General features: G+C 37.3%; 1 protein-coding gene and 1 non-coding gene across 16 annotated transcripts in view; one reads left to right on the top strand and one right to left on the bottom strand.

Moving 5' to 3' along the window:
- The window catches only part of LOC124168485 (AMP deaminase 2), a 221771-nt gene that overhangs the window by 142592 nt on the left and 66637 nt on the right, over window positions 1-12542 (top strand). The gene's annotated exons all lie outside the window — the stretch shown is intronic.
- Window positions 5293-5379, bottom strand: Trnastop-uca. Its single transcript has one exon. It is a non-coding gene; the product is annotated as a tRNA-Sec (tRNA).

The following is a 12542-nucleotide window of genomic DNA, read 5'->3' as shown; positions in this document are numbered from 1 at the left end:
CACGATGCATCGGTGCGGTACCCAGAAAAATGCGTTAAAATTCCGTGTCTGGGATCATAATGATATCCTTATTGGCATAAAAATAGTTTCCATTCTATGAGTGCTTGATGAGGTATTGATTTTCAAAATAGGGTGGCAGAATTTTGCTACGGAAAGTAGTTTTGCCATAAGAAGAAGTGTAAAAATGCAGATTTTTAAATGAAACATCCTGGACGTTTGGCTAAGAAAACCTAATATTTGTGGGTGTCCGTCGATGAAGTACAATTAGAAGATTAAATTTTTAAATTATCATAAAAATGACATGCACTTTTTGTCTCGCAACAATCTTTCTTAGTATTTTGAGCGTTTCTTTAGAAATACAGTTAAGAGTGCAAATAATTCATCTTAATTTGTTCTCTGAATTTACTAAATCATGGATAAGCACACCATTAGGGAATTATAAACGCAGATGTTTAGTTATTCATTTCTCCCGCCAGTTCTTAAAGATTATAATTTTTTCGGAGCAGTGTAAAACGTATTTCATCAGGCAATGGGGCAATTTAGTGTATTAATTTCTGTTGATTACCTTACGATGAATACTCCGTAAAAGCAGAGTAATAATTGTAATTGTGCTTTTATTCTTTGGCTCCATTAAAAATTTAGTCTGTCTCCTTGTACGGCATGTAATCTTTCTTCAAGGAGGTCACGGAAGTTCCCCAGTTGTTGTTTACTTATGTGATTACGAGTAATTTTCCGAGTCTTTGCTAAATTATCATAATGGACTGGTGTGTAACGCGACTAACCCGGTAGTCAGTAAAGGCGGAAAAATGTGGTGATTCATTTTTGCCGTACTTGGAATTGGGTACTTAATTCTTTAATATTTACCTTGCATTTTATGACAATTGCAAAGTTCTTGCTGATTTCCAAATTATAGGTACATTATTGGTATAATTTCCCGTTAATAAATTCCTTATCCTAGGCATTTTCCCCTTAGCTTGTGAATATAATCGAGATGAATGAAATTGCCTCCAGAGTCATAAATAAATTATCGTTATTTCCCAGAATTATGCATCATAAAAGATGACCATTTTCGTTTCTCTTTAATTCACTCAGTATAGTGGTGTTATTTTTACTTATGTGACTCCTGAAAGAATTAATTTCCCAGTGGAATTACGTGCAACAAATATTAGCTCTCAGAATCGCAGGTGGAATATTATAATTTCCACTTGTACCGTTTAGTATTAATCTAAACTTCCTGCTGAAGCTATTGTTTTAGTATTCTTCAGAAGATTGATACTTGTTTTATATTTTTCGGTGTAACTATTCACATTCCTCAGGAGTAACTCGTGTAGTGAGACATCTTGTGCGTAAAATATGTTGATTTTTACTAAGGAAAATGGTTATTTCCGGTAAAGAACTGCCCTCAAGAATTGAAAAACATGCTCGCTGTGAAATGCGTGATAATTGTGATTTCAGTAACGACTTCGAGAGGATATTTATGGTTCACAGAGCGTGTTTATGAGGTGGAGTTTATTGGCATAAAATGAAGACATTGGATACGATTAATAACCTTGTATATCTGATTATCACGATTCGCTTTTATGAGAACTGAAGAAAGGTTTATTTATCTATTTTCATGCCTCTTTAAGTATTGATGGCGAAAAGTTTTGATGTAGCAATCTAAAAGTCTGCCAATTCTGGCGGCATCATTTAGATTCTTGACTAAATAATTCGAAACGTTATCCAGTATCACGTAACAGTTAGTCATCTTTTTAATGGATCGGTCAAATTTTTGTAGTTATTTTCTATTTTTCTTTAATTTTAATTTGGAATTTGTGGAGAATTCATTTTGCTTCTAAAACCTTTAAAAATTTCATGATATCGTCTCTACGAATTTGCCATTGTCCGCAGACTTATGGAAGTTTCATCAATCATTGGGTAGTAGTGAAAATTATGGTTGTGTACCAGTGAATATTCCAGGTGGCTTTAAGGAGCTCAAGAAAAAATTAAAACAATTCAGAACGATGCAATGGAATCGTCATGTTTTTCCGCGTTGTATGAGGCCCATGAATTTGTTTGAAATGTTTCTCTACGCTATTTCTCTTTTTCCTTGGTTCAAAATCAAACCTGAATTTAGTTCAAAATATGCCTGAATTAACATATATTTCTTAATTATTCTCAGATTATCATCCACGCATATTAATATTTACTCCTCTTAATCACGATTACCGCATTTTAAGAGGAATAAGTTAGCGTCATAACATAAAATTTATGTTTGTAATTCATAGTTCATCAGGATTGTTTAGCGTAATCCTGGAGGATCTTATCATTGGAATCGCATACAAATCATTGGAATGTTAAGTATCGAAAGTTAACTATCCACTTACATTGGAAAACGAATCGAACAAACACTTATTATTTTCTATTCGTATACATCACTCATAACTTTTCCAAGGTAACCACGATTGGTGCTCTTTTGAGAGTCAACTTATGTCTTATTGATGATATTTTTAGAGTCATTACTCAACTTTTACCTAGCCAGCCCTCTCCGCTGAGCGATTTCAGCGAGTGAGTACAATAGGGTAGTTTCCTTCATCAAAGAAAACGAAAGGCATTGATTGCGATTCGTTACCCATCATTAGTGTAATCATAATACACAAATTATTTGGTTTTTGAAATACCGGTTTAGACGAATGGCAAGGGTCAAATTTTATCCTCATTTGAAAAAGGCCAGATTGGCGCCCATGCGATTCCACTCCGCATGACGTCACAGGGACCTAGTTTCTACACGAGAGGATAGGAGTTATACATCGTCTGAGGTTACCAATGCATGCATGAGGCACAGAGCTCAGGGAAACATGTCTTAATAATCACCTATTAAAACTGGCTAAGTTCGGAAAGTTTTCTGCGTTTGATAAGATATTAATAAACCTTTTTTAAGCCAAGCGCTACCATCCAGCAAGGTACTCAGCTATCCGCTAGCATCCTGCGACGTATCAGCGCTAAGCCTCGCCTCAAGGTCACCTCACCGGGCGGGAGGGGGAACCAGAAATACGACGTACGGAGATATTTCCCGGCATTCATACTTAAGCGTCGCGTTTTCGCGCGCTTGAAAATTTTCACTTTTCATTTAATCGCGAAAAATAGATGTTGTCATTTAAAAATCTAAAAGCGTGAAATACGTACTCCAGGAAAAATAATCTTTCGATTAAAGCAATAAAAAAATAATAGGAAACCACCCTATTGAAAGTGAGCGTAATGAGGCACGATATAGATATGGTGGCAACATTCCAAAATCCGTCGATATTTCACGCGCGTGCTATTGATTCGACAAATGAATACGAAACTGGTTCGAGTTTTGGCTCAGTTTCAATGCTTACAATATTAGAGTTGTGACTCTTTCATTTTTTTTACTTTCGTCCATAACGTGTTCTAGAATCAGATTTCACAGTTGTTGTGAACGGGCAATGTTATTAGTGTTGTACTAGAAGCTCCGCTGGGTCATTTTGTTTTATTTGCGAGCTTCCGTGAGCACGATTCAAGTTGTAATCATAAGAGGAATAAAATGTACTGTGATTTTTATTTTTTATGGACCTTCTCTTGCAGTCTAAATCACATTGTCATAGATCCGAGTTGTAATTAATTTGCGCCAAAAGCCTCTCAAAGATTAATTTTAGCCTACCGAGTGTTCTGCAAATTCCTTTGGGAAGTAGACTTATAAAAATGAACATCAATATAAACAAAAGATTTTTCATGGAAAAGTTTTCTTTTGAATGATTTTGTACAACTGGACCATGTTTTGTTGTTATGATTTTCTCATTTTTATTGAATACCTGAATAAATTTAGGGAGTGATACTGAATCTTATTAACCCATTATAATCTAATGTTGCTTCTAAGTAACATCAAACATATGTACGTTTTTGGCTCTATTCTGGAAATATTTAAACTCCGTGTTCTTTTGTGCTGTACATTTTTATGGCGAACTATGTTGCTGTCACAATAATTTTGATTGAGTAGAAAAATTTCATGTGTTTAAAATGAGAAGTCTTGAAAATTACTTTCTCACAGAAGCAGCTCTAGGTTAGAAGGGGTTAAGCCCTAAGTATGGAACCTGCCGTCTCTGATCTCAGTTAGGAATGTTAACCTTCAAGTCGAATTGCGATTAGTGGGCTCAGCAGTATGCAAGTATGAGTCGACTCTCTATTCAACATTTCTTTCATAGCCTTAGGCGGAATGCCTCGCGTGCCAACATTCTTGTCTACTGATATGGATGGAAAAAATCGATATTCTTCTGCTCCTATCCTCTGAGGACGGACTTTTAACGGTTAGGACGTGGTCTACGCTCTTTGCAGTAGGAGGATGGACGTGATCTATGTCAGGCGCAGGCTTCCCTTACTTGGAAGGGAATAATTTCATAAGGAAGGGAAAGTTTTCCATAGGGAAGAAGTCACTGTGTAGGTTAATGGAAGAATAATTATTGACGGCTACAGTTCCAGCATTCAGCAGTGGCAAAAATTACGAAAGAAGGCCAATATTTTTACCTTAAGGTCGTAATTGAGGACATGAAGCCGAGGGGTACAGTGCAATATTCATAGTTTTGGAAGTACTTGCAGTTAATGTTTTGTGGGTAAGTATACATTCTGTAATTATTGCGGATTTTATGTGCTGCATTATAAGTTTTCAGAGCTTAAAGTAGTGTAAAGGAGGCAATAAATCACTCTCACCGTAAATTATCGTTTTGCTCTTACGTCCTGGTGAAGAGAAGTGCCGACTCTGAGCTGCTTTGACCCGCAAAACACAATCAGCGTCGAAATGTGTGGTTTATTGATACACTGGTATGGAACATTGAAATTAGCTCTTCATTTTCCTCGTATTTTTGTGGAATTCATCAGCAATAAAACTCAATAGAATTATAGTAATTCTCAGCTGCAGGGGATTAATTTATTTATAAATATTATTGTATGAAACTATATTTTATCTTGATTTCAATTTTAATTAATAATTTCTTACCGAGAATAGATACTGTTTAGTTCCTTGTTGTTTCGTTTACGATAAAACGTCTGTGATTTTGTGGGAAACCGTTTGGGCAGGCCACGTGGTGTATATAATTACCTAGAATAAGGAAGTGTGAAAGGAGCCGTGGAATAGGATGAATGCTTTTACGAGTAGGTGGTTTGAATTTTTCGCCACTTCCAAATAACAATGCTGACATTCAGGGTTATTCCACAATCCTTGAGGCATAGTGGGGTAGTAGTTCATATTCAGCTTCACGCTATCACTTCCGATTGCAATCCAAAATAAGCAAAAATTGTCGCCCAACAGGTGGAATCGAACCACTCTGACGTTAGTCAGCTACAGGTTTGAAGCCTGCACCCCGGACCACCGAAGCTCAGTTAGGCAAAGAATTATTGCAGTATTCTCAGGAATATATTATAGAAGGAAAGTGGAATAAAGTGTTTTTGATTATTAAAATGTAAAGTTCAGTTTTTTGTGGCTTAGTTTCTTCCGGCGCCAAATTTTTTGAATTATATGTACTTTAGACTAAATGAGCCTGAAAACTGTTATATCATGTATGATATTTTATAAAATTGTTATAGTACATGTACAGATTAACAAACAACTCTTTGCAATATTGGCTGAAAAATTCCTTGCTTTCATCAAAGTATCTTATGAGTAATACGGAATTATTTTTTGCGAATTTCTGCCTATATGTGTGCTCTTTAAAGTTTATTGAAGTGTGTAAAATTAACTTGTAAAGAAAATGTCATGACGTACGGCTTATACTGTGTGATGCGGGTTGCATGACTCGAAGGGGGTTTAAGATGTCGTTTAATCTCTTTACTAGTTAAATTCCATTGATATTCTGTAAAGCGGGCTTGATGGTATTATATCTTACCATTAGCTTACGAGTGCCGGAAGTTGTTAGACGCTTGGAGTCCTTTTTTTTTTTTTTTTTTTTTTTTTTTAATAATAATAATATTTATTGCAGAGATTAGAAATTTTACAAAAATTGATAACATTAATCAAAGATGAAATGTCATTTACAAGAAATACAATGTGAAAAAAAAGTCTAGGTCCCGCTAAGCCTTTCAAGGCCTGTCAGCAGGTGCCTATTAGTTTTTTTTTTTTTATTCTATATTTATTTAGTTTTTATATTATATTTATTTTATATTATTTATTAGTGAACATAATGGTAGTTTTTGCATTCAACCTGTTCATTCCATAGTTAATTCAAGCCTGTTGTACCCTTTGAGCACATGTGTGTTCTTCGTCAGTCTCTACTAGCAAATTGGAAGTTAAATGCATTTGAATATTTTTTGGCCGGGGAAGGATAAATACTTTTCTTTTCGATGAGTACTTTAGACATATTATAATCCTAATGATTCCGCATTTTGAAAATGTAGATAAGTTGTCAATATTCCACTGTAACATTTGCATGATATCAAATATTCACTTTTCATCGATATTTTAACATATTTCTGATTGAATGAGTTAAGTTGTTGATAAATTATAATAGATATCATTAGATGAACCGTCATGTTTGATCACTTTTATTTGTTATCCCAAGATATCATTTCAAGATTAAATTTAGTGCATGCGATCTGAAAATTTTCAGGAGCAGGAGTTTTAAAATCTTTAGTAAAAAATCCATTTATTCATTCCATCATCAGCCTCATTATATCCATTATGCTGTTTGTTCTTTTCGCCAACTTTACAAAGTTTTTTTCTCTTTTCACATATTTTTTGCCATTTCGGATAAATTGGGAACACCTCTCTCGTATTTTGTCTCTCGGGTATCAAAATCCTAGTAATTTAAGTGCAGTATGCATTCCATCTCGTTCATAGGCCGACGGTTTTGGCGGTGATTACCTCTTTCTTTGAAATTTACTGTATTTTTATGCTTTCTTATTTCCTTAACGTCTAACCATTCGTCATAACCACCTAGTCCTCTGAAAGTTGAACAAGGCAGCGGTGCACGGTATTCCATTAATTACGTAGCTTTGTAGCTTATTTTTTCTCGCTGGAATCAATCCCTTGAGATATCATCATCACTGGTCAACAGCCCTAAGATCGATTTAAAATTTTAGGTTTTCCCGGCTTATAGATTGATGAAAAATTTCTCGGGATTCCCACCGGGTGTGGTATTGGGTTAATTCTCCCAACGTTTCAATGGCTGAGTTTGCCATCGTCTTCAGGGGTTTACTCTTAATTTAGTCGCAAGTTTACATTGGGGAAACTGGCCGCACGATCGAAAAACATCTGACGGAGCATGAAAGATGCATACGCCTGTTTTATCCGCTAAAGTCGGCGGTAGCGGAGCATTGCTTGGACCTCGGTCATAGGATGGACTTCAAAAATACGAAGGTTTTGTGCCGCACTAATAACTATTGGGATAGAATTGTAAAGGAGGCAATTGCTATTAGCCTTGAGGAGAAGAGCTTAAACAAAGATAAAAGCTTCCAACTGAGCAGTGCCTGGAATGCCATAATCAATCGCTACATCCGCACACAGCAATAACGGCAACAAGGGATATGAATAAATAAATAAATAAGTACCGTAAAAAAGTATCATTAAGAGTAAACCCCTGAAGACGATGGCAGACTCAGCCATTGAAACGTTGGGAGAATTAACCTAATACCACACCCGGTGGGAATCCCGAGAACTGTTTCATCAGTCCTAAGATCGGTTTAACGCAGCTCTCCACTCAATTCTCCATCCAACTTGTCTTTTCATATCTCCTTATATCATCTCTTTTACACCCTTCTTTACCCGTTTCATCCATTTTATTCAAGGTCTTCCTTTTTTGTTCTTGCCATACAGTTGTCCCTCGACGATTATCTTCATCAGGCCGTCATGCCTCAAGATATGGCCGATTACGTTGCTTCATTTTCTTTTTAAGGTTTTCTCGAAGAATCTCTACTCTTCTAAAGACTCATTAGTTACTCAGTCGATCCATTTCATCCTCATCATTCTTCTGTGGCAGCATATTTTGAAAGCCTATATTTTGACTTCTCCGCTGCTGTCATTTTCCATGCCTCACTTCCGTAGAGAAGCATACTCCAAATTTAAGTTATTTTAAATTGTTTCTTTACTTCTCTGTTTAAATTTCCTGCTGTAAGTAGAACTTAGGAGTTGATAGTTTTTTTTTCTTTTTAAGGTTATCTCAAGGCATCTCTTCTTTCCCACTCTTATTAAGACTTCCTCATTAGTTTCTCGGTCGATCCATTTCATATTCATCATTCTTCTGTGGCAGCATATTTCGAAAGCCTATGTTTTGGCTTCTCCGCTGCTGTTATTTTCCATGCCTCACTTCCGTAGAGAAGCATACTCCAAATTTAAGTTCTTTTAAATTGTTTCTTTACTTCTCTGTTTAAATTTCCTGCTGTAAGTAGAACGTAGGAGTTGATAGTTTTTTTTTCTTTTTGAGGTTATCTCAAGGCATCTCTTCTTTCCCACTCTTATTAAGACTGCCTCATTTCTTACTCGGTCGATCCATTTCATCCCCATCACTCTTATTTAGCACCACATTTCGGAAGCCTCCATCCTTGATTCCTCCTCTGCTGTCATATCTTGGGAAATACTGTACCAGAATCTAGCACTAACGGTCACCCCGTGATGTCGAGGGACATTAAGGAGAGCTTTTGAGGCGAACTGAGTATTTTGGTCGTTAGTAGCACAATTTCTTTGAAAAAAATTGAAAGTCGGTGAAAAAGCGAGTGCATGCTATGGTCCTCGCATTTCCTCTGATTTTCCTTACTTTCAGCCCTCGACGTTGATATTGAATAGGAGCGGATGTGACGTAGATCATTAATTCCCGCGCCTAGCTCTTCAGATGGCCGACCGTTTCCACTTGACGGAAGTGCGGTGGCAGGCCCGTTTTTTTTTCAATCCCCGCGTTTGCACCTGCTGCTCGTAGAAAAGGGCTCCTTTTAATCTCTGGATCATGAAGGGAAGGCGATCAGGACATCCTGCACGGTGACAACAGTGTGGGAGTATCAAGGATATGTATCGCGAGCGACGGAAGCAGGTGGCTCAACCACGCGGCGAATTTTCGCGTCATTAGCGGGAAATCTCTCCGCGCTTCTTCATCACCTGTGGCTAGTGAAAAGGCTTTTGGCCCTTGCGGCAAAGTGAGGCCTCATTCTTTACTACTTAACTTGGAGTAACTAAGACTTTGAAAATGTGAGAAGAATGTCTACTGGTTGACAACAACTCAATGCTACTCAACTCTATATGTAATACAGGGTTATCATAAAATAATGTTGCGTTTTTGAACATGGTTAAAATGAAAATAGAATTACTTACATTTTATGTTTTTTATATTAAGAATTTGTCATCTCAAACAATTTTTTCTATGTACTCTATAAATTTCAATGTGTGCGCCCTGAGTCGCTTGACGAACGTTTAACAGATAATCAACTTCTGTTCAAACATTAGTTAACATTTCTTCGTGCTGGTTGTCATTGAGTCTCTCGTCCTCTTCATAAGGTGGTTTAAGTCGCAAATTTTCGTCTATTAACAACGCTTTTGATGTACCCCCACAAGAAAAAGTCGCTAGGAGTGAGATCTGAACACGGAGGCCAAAGTATGAAATACTGAAACCAGTAGCGCAGTGAGGGGGGGTTTTGGGGGATAAAACCCCCCCCCCAGAGTTCAGAGAATTTTTTTAGTTTAATCCATTTTACTTATTTGGATCAGTATTACTTATAAAATAGTGCTAGGATCTATCAAAGATCCCTTAGAAAGCCGTAAAACTCGCCATTTTGAACCATTATTCTTCAATTATTTCTGGAGGAGGGCATCCGCAACTCCTGCTTACTCTGGTGGGTATGCAATACCCCCACTCCCGTAAGTATTAGTTGCGCCTAAAAACCCCCCCTAGCCTTAATTCCTTGCTGCGTCCCTGACTGAAACCGCACCATTATTCTATAGTAACCGTGTAGTTATTAGCGGAGGAAAACACAAATTTCTCATGGAAAAACACAGTTAAGTGGGTGGTATTAATACCTATCGACATTCGTATTAGCTATCGGATTATTATCTGAAACCGATATCACGATTAGTACACAATCTTAGCCATGATTAGTGAACTATTTCAATTCCAGGTCAGAGTGATATTAATTCATGATTTTGTTAACGAGACTTCAAAAGTGATGACAAGTCGTGGGCCTTAAATCAATCCCGTTGAAACGCAATGATGCTTCCACTCAAGTACCTTGTGCCTTCAGTCTCACGTTTATATTACTGTAATCTTCCTCATCTCGTTATTTTCTGCACAGTTCTTCGTTCATCCCACAACTCATTACTAAGCTAGCATCTTTCAAAACTTCGACGGTTGGCGAGTTACCGTGGTTGAGTTTTCATATGGGTTTTATTATTTTTTCTCTCGCTTACATCTTGATTGATTTGCCTCTTCTACCAAAGTACATACTCACCGACAGCTGGACCGTGTGCCGGAATAAATACTGATGCCGTAGCGAACGAAGGTTAAAAACGCTTGACTGAAAGTTAAAGGAGGAAGAATGTTCATGAGCATTTGAAGGATAGTTTGCGAGGTTACGGGGATGATGAGAGTGGGAAATATTTTATATTTAAATATGTTAATTTCCATTCTTATTATGGTTATTTTATTTAGATGTGAAATTAATATATCTCTATATTTACCTTGTGGATACTCATGAGATTTGATTAATGCGTGTGGATTTGTGCGTACTAATATGTAGTTTAATTAAAAAAGTTTTTTTCGCAAAAATTGTCAAAATATTTTCATAGACAATTGATAAGACTTCAAAGTTTTTCATTGTATACTGCATATTGCACGTAAATGGAGAGGGTATCATGGACACACAATTTTCCTTATAATTATAACTAATAATATTTGTCAAATGATGAAAATATTTCTGATAATAATTACATATTTTAAATTATACATTTCAAAACATACGCTTCATATTCCTCTATTTTCTGTGTGATCAAGAAACAGTGATGTAATAGCAGCTAATAACCGTCATGTGAAATTACGTTCCTCTTTGGTTTAATCAAATGATTATAGAGCCGAGTTTTAATATTATCGGAGCTATATTAATAGCCCGTGATTGGGATAGTTGCAGTTTGGATTAATCATAGGAATTATGCTGAAGTAAATTAACATGCACTGCACCTATTCCGCATCGAGGCTCGTATCAAGTGATGGAGGAAGTGAAATTACTCGCGCACTAAGGTTGTCCGTGAAGGAAGTCGAAATGAGCGTAGTTCAGGTACACAAAGGCATTTCGAGGGACACGCCCACTTGAGATGGAGTAGTTGCGCCCACAATGAAGCCTTGGTTATCCACGTAGGACGGCACCATTAAGAGGGGTGTGCAGTACCCACACGAGGTTGCGTAACGATTGTTTGTTAGACGCGTCGCTCGCTTGGAAGGATTCCAAGAAGTTCAGCGGTGTGTACATGATTGAAATCGTCGCATACTGTCCGTTGTCAGTGTAAGCCTTAATTGCGACTTGAGAAATGTTGGTGGAAGCTTCCGTGAAGCGGTGCATTCGGCGCAGATAGCTCTCCGGGTAGTCCATCACGTTAATTCATCTTCGTGACGCGTTTCGCCGGCGATGAAGCTGTCGTCTTTAGGTTTGAAGTGTCAAATACTTTCGTTCGATCGTTCGCTGTGGCATCAGTATTTATGCCGGCAAACGGTCCAGCCGTCGGTGAGTATGTATTCCATCTCTTCATCTGCATTGATTGTGCGTTTAATGCGCACTAAAGGGACAAGTGACACAACAAGTTTTAACGACCAGTGTTAACTATCCAGTGTAAGTGAAGTAGAAGATGAAAAACAGGCAAATAGTGAGCGCTTGCAAAGTCTCGAATGCAAGTTTTTGCCTGTCTCCTTTACGATAGCCTCTCGTGTGAGGTAGCCTTACACGAGAGGCTATCGAAGTAACCAAAGCATCTAATTTCAACAGGTAGTACAGCTCTTTGTTCTCGAACGCCTGGAAAAGACTCTTCCACAAACTGAGCATTCCAGATTTACCGGACCAAAACCTAACTCAGCATAAGGCGGTCAAAAACTTGCATCCGACACTTCAAACCTGAAGACGCGTTCTGCAATGCAGGCGAAACTGTAGTCAGGAAGATGTATCAAAGCGGAGTACAACCCGGAAACTTAGCAGTGCCTACTGCATCTTGGTGACGTGCGGCATTCCTAAAATACTTATGCAACATCGCAGTTTAGTTTTGGTGGGGTGATTTATTTTTAACTTCTGAAACCTTTTCGTGATCGTGTAATCTAATTGATAGAGACCTATTAGACGTAAATACCTGCATATTCGTGAGGTTTTTTTTAATAAATGTGTTTGATCAAAAGATGAGTTTGTGCAATTTAGTTCATATTTTCGTGGAGAAAACAAGTCTCATCATCCAAAGTGGATAAATAGTTCATTCATTTCATTAGTCTCTCCGAGATACGGTTTACATTTTTACTTATATTTCTGATGTAAGTTTTCGCGGCGTTCGGGTTCGCAGTAGTAGCAATTTTTGAAATTTGAAAATTACAACGTGGACGGAA

The sequence above is a fragment of the Ischnura elegans genome, chromosome 11 (assembly GCF_921293095.1).
Source record: "Ischnura elegans chromosome 11, ioIscEleg1.1, whole genome shotgun sequence".
Taxonomy (NCBI): Eukaryota; Metazoa; Arthropoda; class Insecta; order Odonata; family Coenagrionidae; genus Ischnura; species Ischnura elegans.
This window is presented reverse-complemented; position numbering and strand designations above follow the sequence as displayed.